At 39.9% G+C, this 13326-nt stretch overlaps 1 protein-coding gene across 1 annotated transcript in view; it reads left to right on the top strand.

Moving 5' to 3' along the window:
• The first annotated feature begins 7319 nt into the window (after window positions 1–7319).
• MAEA (macrophage erythroblast attacher) overlaps window positions 7320–13326 on the top strand; it is a 41250-nt gene continuing 35243 nt past the window's right edge. The window contains exon 1 of the mRNA XM_010078566.1: window positions 7320–7417. The gene's annotated coding sequence lies outside the window, so the exon portion shown is untranslated. The remainder of the gene's footprint in view (window positions 7418–13326) is intronic.

Here is a 13326-nt window from a genome sequence, read left to right as displayed (position 1 = left end):
CTCAGGAACCCCTGGGGCTGCGGGGTGGGGGTGGGGAGGGATTGTCGCCACACAGTTGCCCGCCCGTCCCCGTTTTCCTCCGCTTGACGTCTGGGTTCGTGCCGCTCCCCTCCCCCGGCGCTGAGGCTGAGGGACGTGCCCGGAATATGCCGCTGCCCCGGGTGCCTCCGTGCCCTGAGGTGAAGGGGAAAGGCCCCGGGCCGCGTTAGGGACACAAAAAGGGTGGGTGGGAGCTGGAGGAGCTGGTTGAGGAGGGAGAGGAGGAGTGAGATGCTTGTGGCCAGGGGAGGCTGTGGTCGTGGGCTGGGCTGGGGAGAGGGGTAGGGGCGTGTGAGCGATGGCTCAGGCAGACCCGGGGGTGCTGGAAATGCTCATCCCAGGTGACCGGCGGGATCTACGTGGCGTTGTTAGGAGACGAGTTACAGGGGAGGGAGTGGAGCTGGTAGTGGAATATGGATCCCTGGCTTCACGGTCCCCCAAAGATGGAGATGAGCTTAAAATATCGAAAGGGACAAACGTACTGGGAAAGGCTGGAGGCCTGTAGAGAGAATAAGCCAGTTTGGTGAAGTGTGGAGTGTTCATTAAGGTACTGGGTTCATCTGAAGGATGGTAGCTTCCCGCATAGCTGGTCTTTGGCTTTAACTAGGTATTGTAAAGCAAATGAAGGACTCTGTGCTGAACGTTAAGGTCATGTCTCTAATAATTGTTGAACTGGAAGGATGATGCTCGTAGGAATCAATGGAAACCTTTGTTTGAAGTCTTGCGTTGCATATACAGTAGATCTACCACCTTATAGCAATAACTGTTGAAGAGAGCTAGGAGAAGGAGCTGTATGGCAAAATGCTTATTTAAACATCTCTAATGTCAGTGTATCAGCGTTTTTTCATCTACAGAAGATGCTTATGGAAAGTGAACTTTGTTGTGCTGAGATCATGCTGCGCTTTCACACACTGAGTACTGTGTGCTCTTTGCAGTGTTTGTTTTGCAGGCTTTCTGGCCATGTTCTTGGGCATGTCCTCCTTCTCCAGTCTCCTAGCTTCATTCTACTTAGTTCCAAGAAGCAGGAAGATGAAGTGTTGATTCTCATTTTACATACAAAGGCTTCTTTCTGTCATCCTGAAGTACTTTAAAGCTGACAGCATCAGGCTTAAATTTTAAAGTAGCTGTAAAGAGCACTCTAGCACTTTCCACAGCAAGAACAATGTCAAGGTGTTGAAAGCTAAGAAGATAAATTTGAGACTGTATTTTAGATGTATTCCAGTTGTTATCACAGCTTTGCTTGTTACATTCCTGGAAAATTACTGTCAGTGAGGGTCAGGGAGTTTGTGTTTGTTGCTTGTAGCTTAAGATGAATTGTCAAAGTTACAGGCATTTAAAAGGTAGAGAATATTTTGGACTAATTCTTTTATTTCCACAAGCATTCTTTTCCCCTGAAAAATCTTAACACAAATATACATGAGAGAATGGAATGTTGTTTGTAAAGTTAGGAAGCTAAAGGAAGAGGGTGAGACACCCTTGCACTGAAACTCTTAATTTCCTAGCAAAGGTGATGTTTATTGATTCTTCCCAGCACCCATCCAACTCCTGGGTTGTTCCTGTAATCTTTAATAGCATTCTTCATTGTTTAAAAAACCTGCCAGAACAGTGTCTGCTCAAATCTTTTGAATATATCCTTTTAAATGTTCTTAACCGTGAGTCATATGTCAAAACATTTTAATGGTGGAGGTGAAAAAGCAGCAGGGAGAAAGGAACACTAAGGCTACTAAAGTTAATATCAAATCCCATTTTGTTCAGTAGGAGGCAGGTCCCTAAAAGTTTCTGTGGGACTAAGCCTCTGTGAATTTTTGTTTCCAGTTTACTGTGTGAATGTGTATAATTTTTTTTTAAAATTTTGTCCACCAACACAGTAGCTCAGATATTTCTCTTGGAGCTCTGAACACTGGTAATTTTCCCTGATGTGAGTAAAATATGAAAGATTGTAGACTTGTATTTATATCCTTCCTGTTTCCTCCCTCTAGCTTCCTCATGCCAACATCACTAGATAATAGTTGTGTAATAGCTCTACATCTACAGTATGTTCCACAGAGTGCCTTTCATGTGAAAGAGTGCTTAAAAGTGCAAAAGGAAATCCCTTTTCCATAGCTGAATTGTGGTTGCTGCAGGAGTGGAAATGCTTCAGCCCTTCTGCAACAGCTCAGCTCAGGGGAAGTAAATAGACTTCTTCAGCTCAATCTAGGGAAGCTACTTAAGTGTACAAAATAACACTTGAATATTTCCCCTCCGCTCCAATCCCTTCTCAAGGACAAAAAGGTTGCCAGCTATTCTTCCTCCAAGGTGCTGTGGAATCTTTTTTTTTTTTAAAGCCTACTGATAGAGAGTTATACTAGTCTCACCTGATAGCACATAATGTGAAAGCTGGCAATTTAAAAATGAATGAATGTGAACGTTGTTATCATAATTCTTTGCTGAAACACTAATAAACAAGTGATGACAGGAAGCTAGATAATTAATCCATGTCTTTGGAAGTATGAATAATTATTAACCTGAACTAGCAAACTACATGGATTAAGTAAGACCCCAAAACTGGAAGATTAAAGACCTGAAAGCACAGATGATCACTTATGAAAATATTCTTATCTGGGCTGGTGAGAGTTTAGGGTTAGGTGGACTGCAACTGCTTTAAAAAGCAACTGGTTCAAAAAGGAGAGCTGTAGAAGCACAAAATACTTGAGCACCTTCTCAGAGCTGCTGTTTGGCTTCCTTTGTTTGCAGCTGTGTCAGGGGAAATACTGGCAGCAGATTTAATGAGATATTAGTTTCTCATGGAAATACCATGTTTACCTGATTGCTAAAGGGGGGAACAGATAAGAGAATAGGATTTTATGAAGCATATATCCTGAGTCCATGGAACACAGAGTAGCTGAGGTTGGGAAGGACTTCTGGAGACAGTTCAGTCCAATAGCCTCTTCCCCCCCCTCCCCCCCAAAGCAGGGTTGATTAGAGCAGGTTGCTCAGAGCCATGTCCAGACTTCTTGATTATCTGCAGGATGGAGGCTCCAGCCTCTCTAGGCAAACCTGTTCCAGTGTTTGACTGCTGTTATGGTATAAAAAATAAAAAACTTTTGTTTACATGGAATTTTCTCTATTTCACCTTGTGCCCATTGCCTATTGTCCTTTTTACTGGGCACTGCTGAGAGCAGTCTGGCTCCATCTCCTTTGCTCCTCCCATCAGGTATTTATACACATTGATAAGACTTCCCCTGAGCCTTTTCTTCTCAAGGTTAAACAATCCAAGCTCTCTTAGCCTCTCTTCATATGTCAGATATCCCAATCTGTCCATAATCTCTCTGGCCTTCTACTGTACTCATCCCAGTATGTCCATGTCTCTCATGCTGAAGGCCCAGAACTGGATGCAGCACTCCGGATGGGTCTAACTCACGCTGAGTAGAGGTGAAGGATCACCTTCCTTGACCCACTGGCAATGTTTTTCCGAACACAGCCCAGGGTGCTGTTGGCGTTATTTGCTGCAAGGGCACGTTACTGTCGTATGGGCATCTTGTCCACCAGGACCCCCAGGTTCTATTCTGTAAAGTTGCTTTCCAAGCTTCTGGTGTCCAGTGTGTACTGGTGCATGTGGTTGTTCGCTCCCAAGTGTAGGATTTGGCATTTCCCTTTGCTGAATTTCATGATATTCTTGTTTGCCCGTTTCTCCAGCCTGTTGAGGTCTCTATGAATGACAACATAACCACCTGGCACATTAACAACTCCTCCCAGTTTTGTATCATCTGCAAACTCTGGAGGTGCACTCTGACCCATCAGATAGGTCACTATTGAAGATGTCAAACAGTTCAGGTCAACTTTTTTTCCCACTGAAGCAGAAAAGGTGCAAGGTTCATTTTTTGCATAATTAGTTGTACTACTTTATTTTTTCCCCTGTTTATAAGCTTCACTAGGCTTGAACATAGCTTTGTACTTCGACATTATGAGCCACAGAGTACTTTTCTCAAAACTTTGAACATACAGCAGCAGAAGTTGTTCAGTGAAAGTGGTTCAGGCTGAACTTGAGAAGGACAGAAGTAACACAACTTGTAACATCTAATGCACTGTCAGTACATCAGTGTACAAAAAATACCTATTGATACTAATAGTTTGTGACCTGATTTGTAAAGTGCTTTTCGAGTAGAAGGTTGACACAATAAGCTAAACATGGATACTAGTAACAGTCAGCTCTGTGCTCAGTGTGAATGCTGGTATCTCGTGCTAAATCCATCTTCAAACTGGTTCCTCTGGCTCACTGAGTGAGCATTGAACGTCCATACCAAGCATTCATATGTTGCTGAATAATGCACTTCCTGCTTTGACCCATCGTAGGTGCGTGTCAGCAAAACAAGTGTGACATCTGTCCTGCTGCTGTTCTGCACTGGGCTTTGTGTGCTGCTGTGTTTTGAGAAGAATCTGATACTGCGGGACTTCAGAAGAAATTTGATGTTGGAAAGCGGCTAAAGTAGGAATTGGCTCCTGTGAGAATTGGTCTCTCTCACCCCTGCCCACTCCCTTAAAACACATTTTAAAGTGATTAGTGAAGGAAAAAACACAGAAAAAGGCAATAAGTAACAGTGTGTCCATGAGCTAGAGATGTTGCTTGATTATCAGTACTCCATTGTGCCTGTAGGAAAACACTTCAAGAAAAATACTCTCACAGAAGACCTCCTGCTAGCATTTTCAGAGTGAATACTTATCTGATGCTGCAATTCACAGTTGCAGTGTAGTTGATTCATAGTGTTTTCACAGGTCAGTGCTCTGTGATCTTGTGAGTTTAGTTTGTGGAAGTTTTCTGGTATAGAAATAATGTTTGTATGGTGTTTGGGTCTTTAAATGTTGACATAAAACAAGAATATATGTGAAATCTTTTATTCTTTGCATAATGAATCTTTTTCAAGAGCTGGGAAACAGGAGTAAAGATAAGCTTCAAACATTTGCTAGATATCATAACGGAGGAAAATGTTTCACAACTTAGCGTGATAGGAGTGGAGCTCTTACTGGATGTTATGGGCCACCCAGTGTCAGTTTTTCTTATTTCTCTAAACCTCTTCCCATCGTCTTTCAATTCAGTAGTTCGTATATTAATCAGCATAACAGTGCACCTTTTTGGCCCATAGATTTAGGAAAGTAGTGTTTTGGCAGATGGATATTTGCTATAAGGGCACACTGGCAAAATCTGTCAGTCCTTGTAAAGTCAAGAAACGGCCCTCATTGTACACTCAGCCTCCCATAGCTTGCAGTCAGAAGATAAAATATCTAGGAAGTACTTGCTAACCCAGACTGTGAAATGCGCTATATTTTTTTATTACTTACAATACATTATTGCTTATGTAAACAAAGGAAGTTTTTGTTTAGGTATCTTTATTTTGATAGCCAGTGATTTAACTGCTTCACAACCTACTTTTGATTCATCTCAGCTTTTTTTGAGTGCTCTGTGGGTTAACTTCTTGTATACTAGAGAGAACTGAAGTAAAATAGGTAGTATGTTGAGTAGAACTTTAGTCATTCGTATATTCTGATACAGGCCTGCTGAATCATAGTCCTTAATTATTTGTCTTAGGAGAAATGCTGTCACTTCTGCTGGAATAGGTGATTTTGGGAGCAATCTGAATGGAAATGGGATCTCTAGCCTAAAGGCTCCAGCCATTATCGTGGTGTCTGGACTGTGCAAACACACAGGAGGACGACAACCTCTTCTATTTAGAGAGGTGACACTGTGATTAAAATGAACAAATATTTGGAGAAGAAAGAAGGATCAAAACAAATGAAGGGACTTGCTCAGGACACAAACCTGTTGTGTGACCTTAGCTTAGCAACTCGACCACTTCTTTGGACAAGGAGGAATGCTTAGGTGTTTGTTAGTACTCAAATATTTCTACTAAAAGGAGAAAAGCAGAGAAATTTCTTTTGAAGCGTAAGCCCAAGATGGCAGCTGTAAACAAGTGTAGTGAAAATTATTGGTCTCTGATGTCCCTAGTGTGGCTCTAGACAGGACTCTAAAAATGTCTGGCAATTTGCTTACATGAGGATGTAAGATAGTTTTATACAACTGTAAAATGGCTTTGTAAAGCACGCGCTTTTGTTGTTGGAAGCCTTGTTTGAAAGTCCATAATGTATTCAGTAAGAAGTTGATAGCAGTTTGTGTAAAAGCATAGTATTTTGAACAATTATAATTACGTCTGTTGAGTAAGTACCTATGTAGCAGATGGATAGTCCAAGAATTTTTGCTGCTAATTCTCTCCTGTATTGAAGTAGCAGCTTTGAATATTATAATGATATTTTCTTTCTAGATATACTGCTCTAAAATATTGCAGTACTGTCTTCATGGCTTGTAAAACTGACATGTAGGCTTTACACTTCAAAAACATTGAGACTGTTTTTAAAAAGAACTATTTTTTTTTAAATCCAAATGATCTGCAACTGCATTTAGGCTTGTCTGTTTTGATCTGTATCTCTTGAAGAATGTATATTGTTTGTACTTACCTAATTAAACATAAATCTAGCCATTATTCTAAGCCTCTCATTCCTGAAATATACTAGTTCTTCTTTCTTTTAACTTTCTTTTCCTTTTCTGATTTTGCCTAGAAGTAAAAAAATATTACTATTTCAATGGATTGATAAGAGCTACACATGAGAAGAATTCATTCTGTGAATAAGTGGTGATATCATTTACATTTCAGATGAGTTCAGTGACAAATAATGATGCTGACTCAGTTCTGAAATAGTCCAAGAGTTATAGAGGAAGAAATAAACTGTATAAAAATACATAATTTCAGTAATTCTGCATGGAAATGCGTAGTTGTTATTGGTTTGAGGAGAAAATTTGCAATAGTTTATTGTATCCTGCCTCATTTTTCAAATGGCGTCATATCTAATGCGTCTTCTACTTTTCTGTTTTGTTGAAGGTGAGCATGGTGATCTAATTTAGTCTCAAGGAAACAACTTAATGCTCAGAGGTATTTCTTGCTGGGTTTACCTTTTCTCTTGACACAGTTTGTTTATTAAAACTATTTAGGAGATGCTTAATTTTTCTTCCATATTCCTATACTTCCTCTTTTCTCTTGTTTAAAGTAGAGTTAAGTTGTCTATGCTTCTGTTTTTTTGAAAGTTTCATTACTTCACTTCTCATTTTCTTTTCCCTACCTATCTGTATTCAGGCTTAATTTCAGATAGGGACACAATATATGGCATTTGAAAAAGCTTATTTATACCTCAAAGTCACCAACTGAATTATCTTGGAGACCTGTAGATTCATACAAATCTCTGGTGCTTTTCAGGTGTTATAAGATAACACAGTTGAGGAGAGGAAGCACATCATTTTTCTGACCCTTGAAAGGAGAGCATAGTTCTGTAATGGTTCCTCCCACCTAATCTGGTAGGACTCCTATTTTATTTTTCTTGAAACTTTTTTTTCTTCACACTAGTTATCAGACTTCATGTACCTGAAAAGATTTTTTTAAAATCTGTTTAAAATTTCCTCCTGTCCATGATTCAGATAATTTGAATGAATTTGCGTTTAAGAAATTCTACACTTTATGTGGCAAGGAGCTGCTTTCAACCATGAGACTGTGATGTTAAAGAAGGATGATTCACACAGACATCAGTAAAAACAGGATATATAGTTAAAACTTCTCTGCATGTGAGTTGGTACTGCTGTCAAGTTAGATGTGATTAACTTCTTTCTCCCGAATACAGGAGGAGATCGGATGTTCTTCTACAGAATTGCAAAGCTACATAAAAGATGCTTGTTTCTATTGTATATACTGTTTTCTGTGAAAATCAGTTTTTAGAAAATAAGCCTTTGAAAATTCATGTTAACTGGAGGCTGAGGAATCACTAATGGTCTTACTTTCACCACCAGATAATTCTTCCTTCAATTGTGATGACTTTTTTTAAGTGTTACTCATACTCTGTAATTTCCAACTAAATTATAGCTATACAGACTGGTTTTTACTTTCTTTCTGCTACATCTGAACTAGTTTCCTATATGCAGTCACTGTGGGGTAGAAACTCTTTCTGATTAATGTTGTGGTCTGAAAGAGATTTTCTTTTAGTTTCCATTTTTAGTTGGAGTTCTTTAGGCTTGAATCTGCATAAGTGAAGAAGGAATCTAGCCTGTGTTGTAGGACGTGACCAGATCAGTTTCAGAACTGGTGTGCTAAAGGTCTAGTGGTAAGGCTAAAGACTTGTGGGAAGATAAAGGCTTATGTTTTTCACAAGTTTTATTATGAAAGAAACATGCAATTCAATCTTCCAGTACTACTGTGTACCAGTTAGGAAAATTTGTGGTCAGCATCAGGCTGGTATTTGAAGTTTTGCACAGTAGCCGTTGCACTCTGGCCTGAAGTCCTATACCTCTAAAGGAGTAGAAAAGCAGGATGTAACACTTACATAAAAAGCTGATGTAGCTTAGGGAAAATCCCCTTCTCCTGTGTCCAGGCCTCCCCTTAATTATATGGAAGTTCTCTGATAAATGGTGGTAAACTCATTTTTCCTGAAGTAGTCAAGTAGTCTCAGGATTTTTTTTTATAGCTATGGAAGACAAAGTAGAAGTCTTCATTTCAGTACTTCTACTTTCATAAGTAAAATTTTAGTAAGATTATTAATACACATAGTTGATTTTTTCCCTTCCCACCAATGGCTTATTGATGCGTAAATACTATCCTGAACTAATCAAATATGGAATAATGTACATCAGTTAATGTGACTTTTAAAAAGGAATGTCATGCCATGTGAAGATACTTAACATGAAAGTCCAATAAATCCACCACCTCTTTTTTTTTTAAAAAATAGTTTATTTGTGTTAGTGAATGTTTTTTGAAAATATCCCTTACCAGGAACTCTTGAAAGAAAGAAGTCCTTATGTACATAGGTAACTGGGCAAGATAAGAAACAAATATCAAGATGTAGTAGCCAACAGTTTTTAGGTATGGTGGGAAGAAAAAACAATTGTAATCTTATATATGCAATTACTAAGTTGTAAATTATCATCATTGTTCAGTAAGATCTTGAGGTTGTGAATGTTTTCTGGGAATGATCAGGTTAAAGTTGACAAACGTAGGACAAAAGTGTTGGGGAAGATAAGAATGGAGGACCTCATTATGTAGCAATGAAAATCCATGGTTTCTTATCTCAAGTAGTGTGAGTTACTCTTATTTTCTCCCTTCCCTTATCCTGAAAAGGGATGTAGTAGAACTGGAAAATGTCTACAGCAGGGCAAGAATCATTAGGGATATGGAATGGCTGTTTTCAAAGAAAGGTTTAGAAAGAGCCTTTTCAATCTCAAGAGACACAAGAGGCGTAGAAGACAGTGAATGTTCCATTTTTTCTTCCAAAATAACAAAAGGGTTTCAAATTGGGCTAGCAGTTGACAAGTCAAAACCAAGGAGTGTTTCCTCACACAATGAGCGAAGCTGTGAAATGTCTCACCACAGGATGTTGCAATGCTAAAACTGTACAGGTCAACAACAACCAGCAGAGTTTATGGGTGTGAAACACCCTGTGGTGTTTCTACTATAAAAATCCCACCTCTGGCTCAAGAAGCCAAATGAGATTATTTGGGATTTTTTTTTTCTTCCGCCCTCCTCCCAAGTGCCATCCCCTTTCTGGATGTTGCCAGAAAAGGGAGAGTGATAGAAGAGGGCCTTTTGGTCTCACCTGGTATAGCCATTCATATCTTCATATGGAGGTGAATTTGATGTCTGAGTTAGCAATGGGGATCTGTGATCCAGTGTCTTCCTAGATTAATTCATAAAATTAAGGTAGGAAAGGACCTCTGCAAACAGTGTAATTCAGGCTTCTGCTCAAATCCAGGCTAACTTAAAAGCTAATTTGAGTTGCTCGGGGTCCTGCCTAGTTCTGAAAGTTTCCAAGAATGGAGATTCCACCAGCCTTCTGGGTTGCTGTTTCAGTGTTTACCAACCCTCTGGATTAAAATATTTTTTTTCCTTATGTCCAGCTAGAATTTTCTTTGCTGCCAGCTGTCAACTCTGCCTCCTTCCTTTTTGCTCTGTAACTCTCAGAAAAGTCTGTCTAGCCCTTATCTATAAACTTCACCTTTAGGTAGTGGAAGACTTCTATCAGATTGTGCTGCTCCCAGTTCCCTGTAGCCTTCTCTTCTACAAGTGAAAAAAGCTTGCCCTTCTCAGCCTCTCTCTGTATTTTGTATCCTCCAACCAGCTAACCATAATGGTGGCAGCCTTCTGGACTCTTTCCAGTTTGTCAACATCTCTTCTTTGGGGTGGGGGGGAGGGAGTGGCCTGAAAACTGAATTTGGTATTCCAGATGAGTTTGCATGAGTGCTGGGCGTAAAGAATAATCATTCCTCTCAGCCCGCTGCCTTTAACCTTGCTAATGCAGCCTGGTACGTGGTTAACTTTCATTGCCACTAGTCTGTTGCTGATTCATGTCCAACCTGCTGTCCATCAGAACCTCTACATCTTTTTTTCTGCAGAAGTGGTCCCAGCTAGTTATTCCACCACCTGTGCTAATGGATGGGGTGGTTTTGTGCCAGTTGCAGGGCTCTGGTTTTTGCCTTGATTGCGTCTCATAAAGTTCTCTGTGTTTCTCCAGCTTGTCATTGCTTTTGAATGGCAGCTCTGCCACCTGGTTCCGTCATGCGTTCCACCAGTTTGTTGTCCTCTGTGAGCTTTCTGATTGTGTGTTCTGCTCCATAGTGCAAATAGTTGCAGAAGACGTATGTTGGAGCTGATAACATTGGTTGGGAGTCAAGTAGTACTTGTAATTGGCTACCAGGTAGATTTTTTTGAACCACCGATGATTATTCTTTGAGCCTGGCAGAACAATCAGTCCCTAACCCGTGTTGTATTCCAGCCATTCCGTCCAGGTCTCCCCAGTTTGGCTATAAGGGCTGTGGCAGACCATGTCAAAAACTGTGTTAAACTTAACATGAAAGACTGCCAGTATGCTCCTCTCGTTCAGAGGTAGTAGTTTTGTCACTGCACGCAAACGGTGTTGTCAGGCTTGATTTGCTTACGGCAAATCTAGGCTGGCTATTCCCAGTCACCTTTATGAGTTTGGAAATAGCTTCCATCTGAATTTTTTTTTCCGTAACTTTCACAAGAACGGAGATAAAGCAGGACAGTCTGTAGTCTCCATGGTTTTCCAGCTTCTCTTTTTGGAAGAGAGGCAAGAAAGTTGCCCCTTTCAGTCACTGAAAACTTCCCTTGTTCACCATGACATTTCAGAGATGAAAGCAGCTTTACAGTGTCATCAGTGAGCTCCCTCCCTTCTGGTCCCATGTACTTTTGTATCTCCAGGTTGCTTTAGCCTTCTCATGTGAGTAGTACCTCTCGCCCTAAACTCATTTGCTCATCCATGATCAGAAAGGCTTAGGAGAAGACCTGTCTGGTAAAGACAAAGAGGGCATTTAGTACTGAGACTTTCTGTTGTGCTTTGTTGCTAGGTCACAAACACAATTCTGTAGATGCTTTTCTTTATCTTCATTATGCTGCTCATCTGTCTGTAAAGCCCTTCTAATTACAGTTGCTTATTAGTTTGAACTCTAGTTGAATAAAGTGGATGTATACATTGGTCATGATGGTAATGAGTGCTGGATTTCTAGCTGTGACTCATGCTTTACTCCATCATGGCTGGAGGACTATAACACCTCTGCGAAGATGATCTTGCCCCAATTTGTATTTCTTTTGTTATCTCTGACTTTCTCCCAAGCAGAGAGCCTTTCAACAGTGTATGCCTTCACTTTGTTTGGAAACCCCAGGTGCTTAATGAGTGAGTGACTGTCATGGGAGCCGCAAGTGTGCATCAAGGGTAAAACATTTCCATGTTCTTGAGGTGCCATTAAGTTGCTTAGTGGAATTCAAGGTGCCAAAACCAGCATAAGAAATCCAGTCTGGTAGTCTGAGTCCCACCAACATAAATACCATTGAGGTAGCAGAGCTTTTTAAGCTTTGATCACTGTAATTAATGAACTTTGATGAGGGGAAAATTACTTGCTTTGTGCTTTCTATAGTGTTAAAGGCTATAGATGGTATGTTCTCTTGGCATGTTTTTTAAAGCCAATTTTTTTCTGAGCATGTAAAGAAAAGCATGGGCTGAGGTGAGAGTACTTATTGCAGTCTGTTTCTATATATTCAAGTTATGGCTGGAGTAGTAAGTGTGTGCATGTAGATACATTTAGAAAAACTTAAGAGAAAAATTGAGAATCTCATTAAAATGTTGATAATGAATGTAAAAGCAAAGGTAGATATGCATTGTGGAATGCTGTGTAGAGGGTTGACTGGTTTGGCTTGATATTAGTTGTGTTTCTTTAAGTATTTTTTTACAGACTGATAATAAACACTTGAAGTATATACAGTTTGCTAACTGCCAGGATACAATGTATGCAAGCATGTAATACTTGCTGGTTTTTCTAGTTTTAATATGTATTCCAAAAAATCAAGAAAATGGTATCACTTAGTAAATGAATGGCTTATTGAAGAGTTTATTTTGATGGAAATATATTTAGTATATAATACCACTATATTTAAGGATATACCTTATTTGCATTCACGGGCTAGAAGAGGATGGTGTTGGGCTGAAGGCCAGATAACACCACAGTTGAGTTCCTAAGTGTAAGCTTAAAAACTGCCTCTGACATTCTTAACTCTGCCGTTTTCCACTCCCTCCGCTCAACCGAGCAGCCAAGGTACAGCTCTCAGGGCAGTTCTTCCTCCTCTTCCACCAGGTCAAGCTTTTAGACCCAGAACGATCCTCTCCTAAGTTTTGTCTCCCCAGCTAGAGGTTGTTGGAGCGTGTTCTGGGATAGCACAGCAGAGTTTTCTGGCTAAAACCAGAGTGAAGTAACTCTTGAAATGAAGAAAATACTTGGATCAGGTTATTTGGTTTTACTCCATTTCACTTGTTATGATACACTACAATTATGTTTACCAATGTATCTGTTTGTATTTGCTTCCAGAGTGTATAGTAAAACAATTCAACTCTTAGCCTCTTCTGCATAGGATATTCAGATCCTTTTTTGGAGGGAAAAAAAAAAAAATGGGTAAAACAAGATTCAAAAGCCTATTGCACCTAGATACAGTATAAATGATATATAATGATGCCAGCTGAAACTGAAAGTCCAATTGTTCTAAATGTCATATGAACACAGACTGTGCCAGAAATTTGCACACTGAAGAGGCAGAGCAGGGGAAATGGGAAGTGTTATTGCTCTTGTGTGCAGATAAGAAGCTAGCAAAAAGAGTGATTAAAACTAAGATATTTTTTTTTTCTTCACACTGACTGGGTCTGTGTGTTCAGTTCAAC

This window comes from Pterocles gutturalis, unplaced genomic scaffold (genome assembly GCF_000699245.1).
Source record: "Pterocles gutturalis isolate BGI_N339 unplaced genomic scaffold, ASM69924v1 scaffold5561, whole genome shotgun sequence".
In the NCBI taxonomy this organism is placed as follows: Eukaryota; Metazoa; Chordata; class Aves; order Pterocliformes; family Pteroclidae; genus Pterocles; species Pterocles gutturalis.
This window is presented reverse-complemented; position numbering and strand designations above follow the sequence as displayed.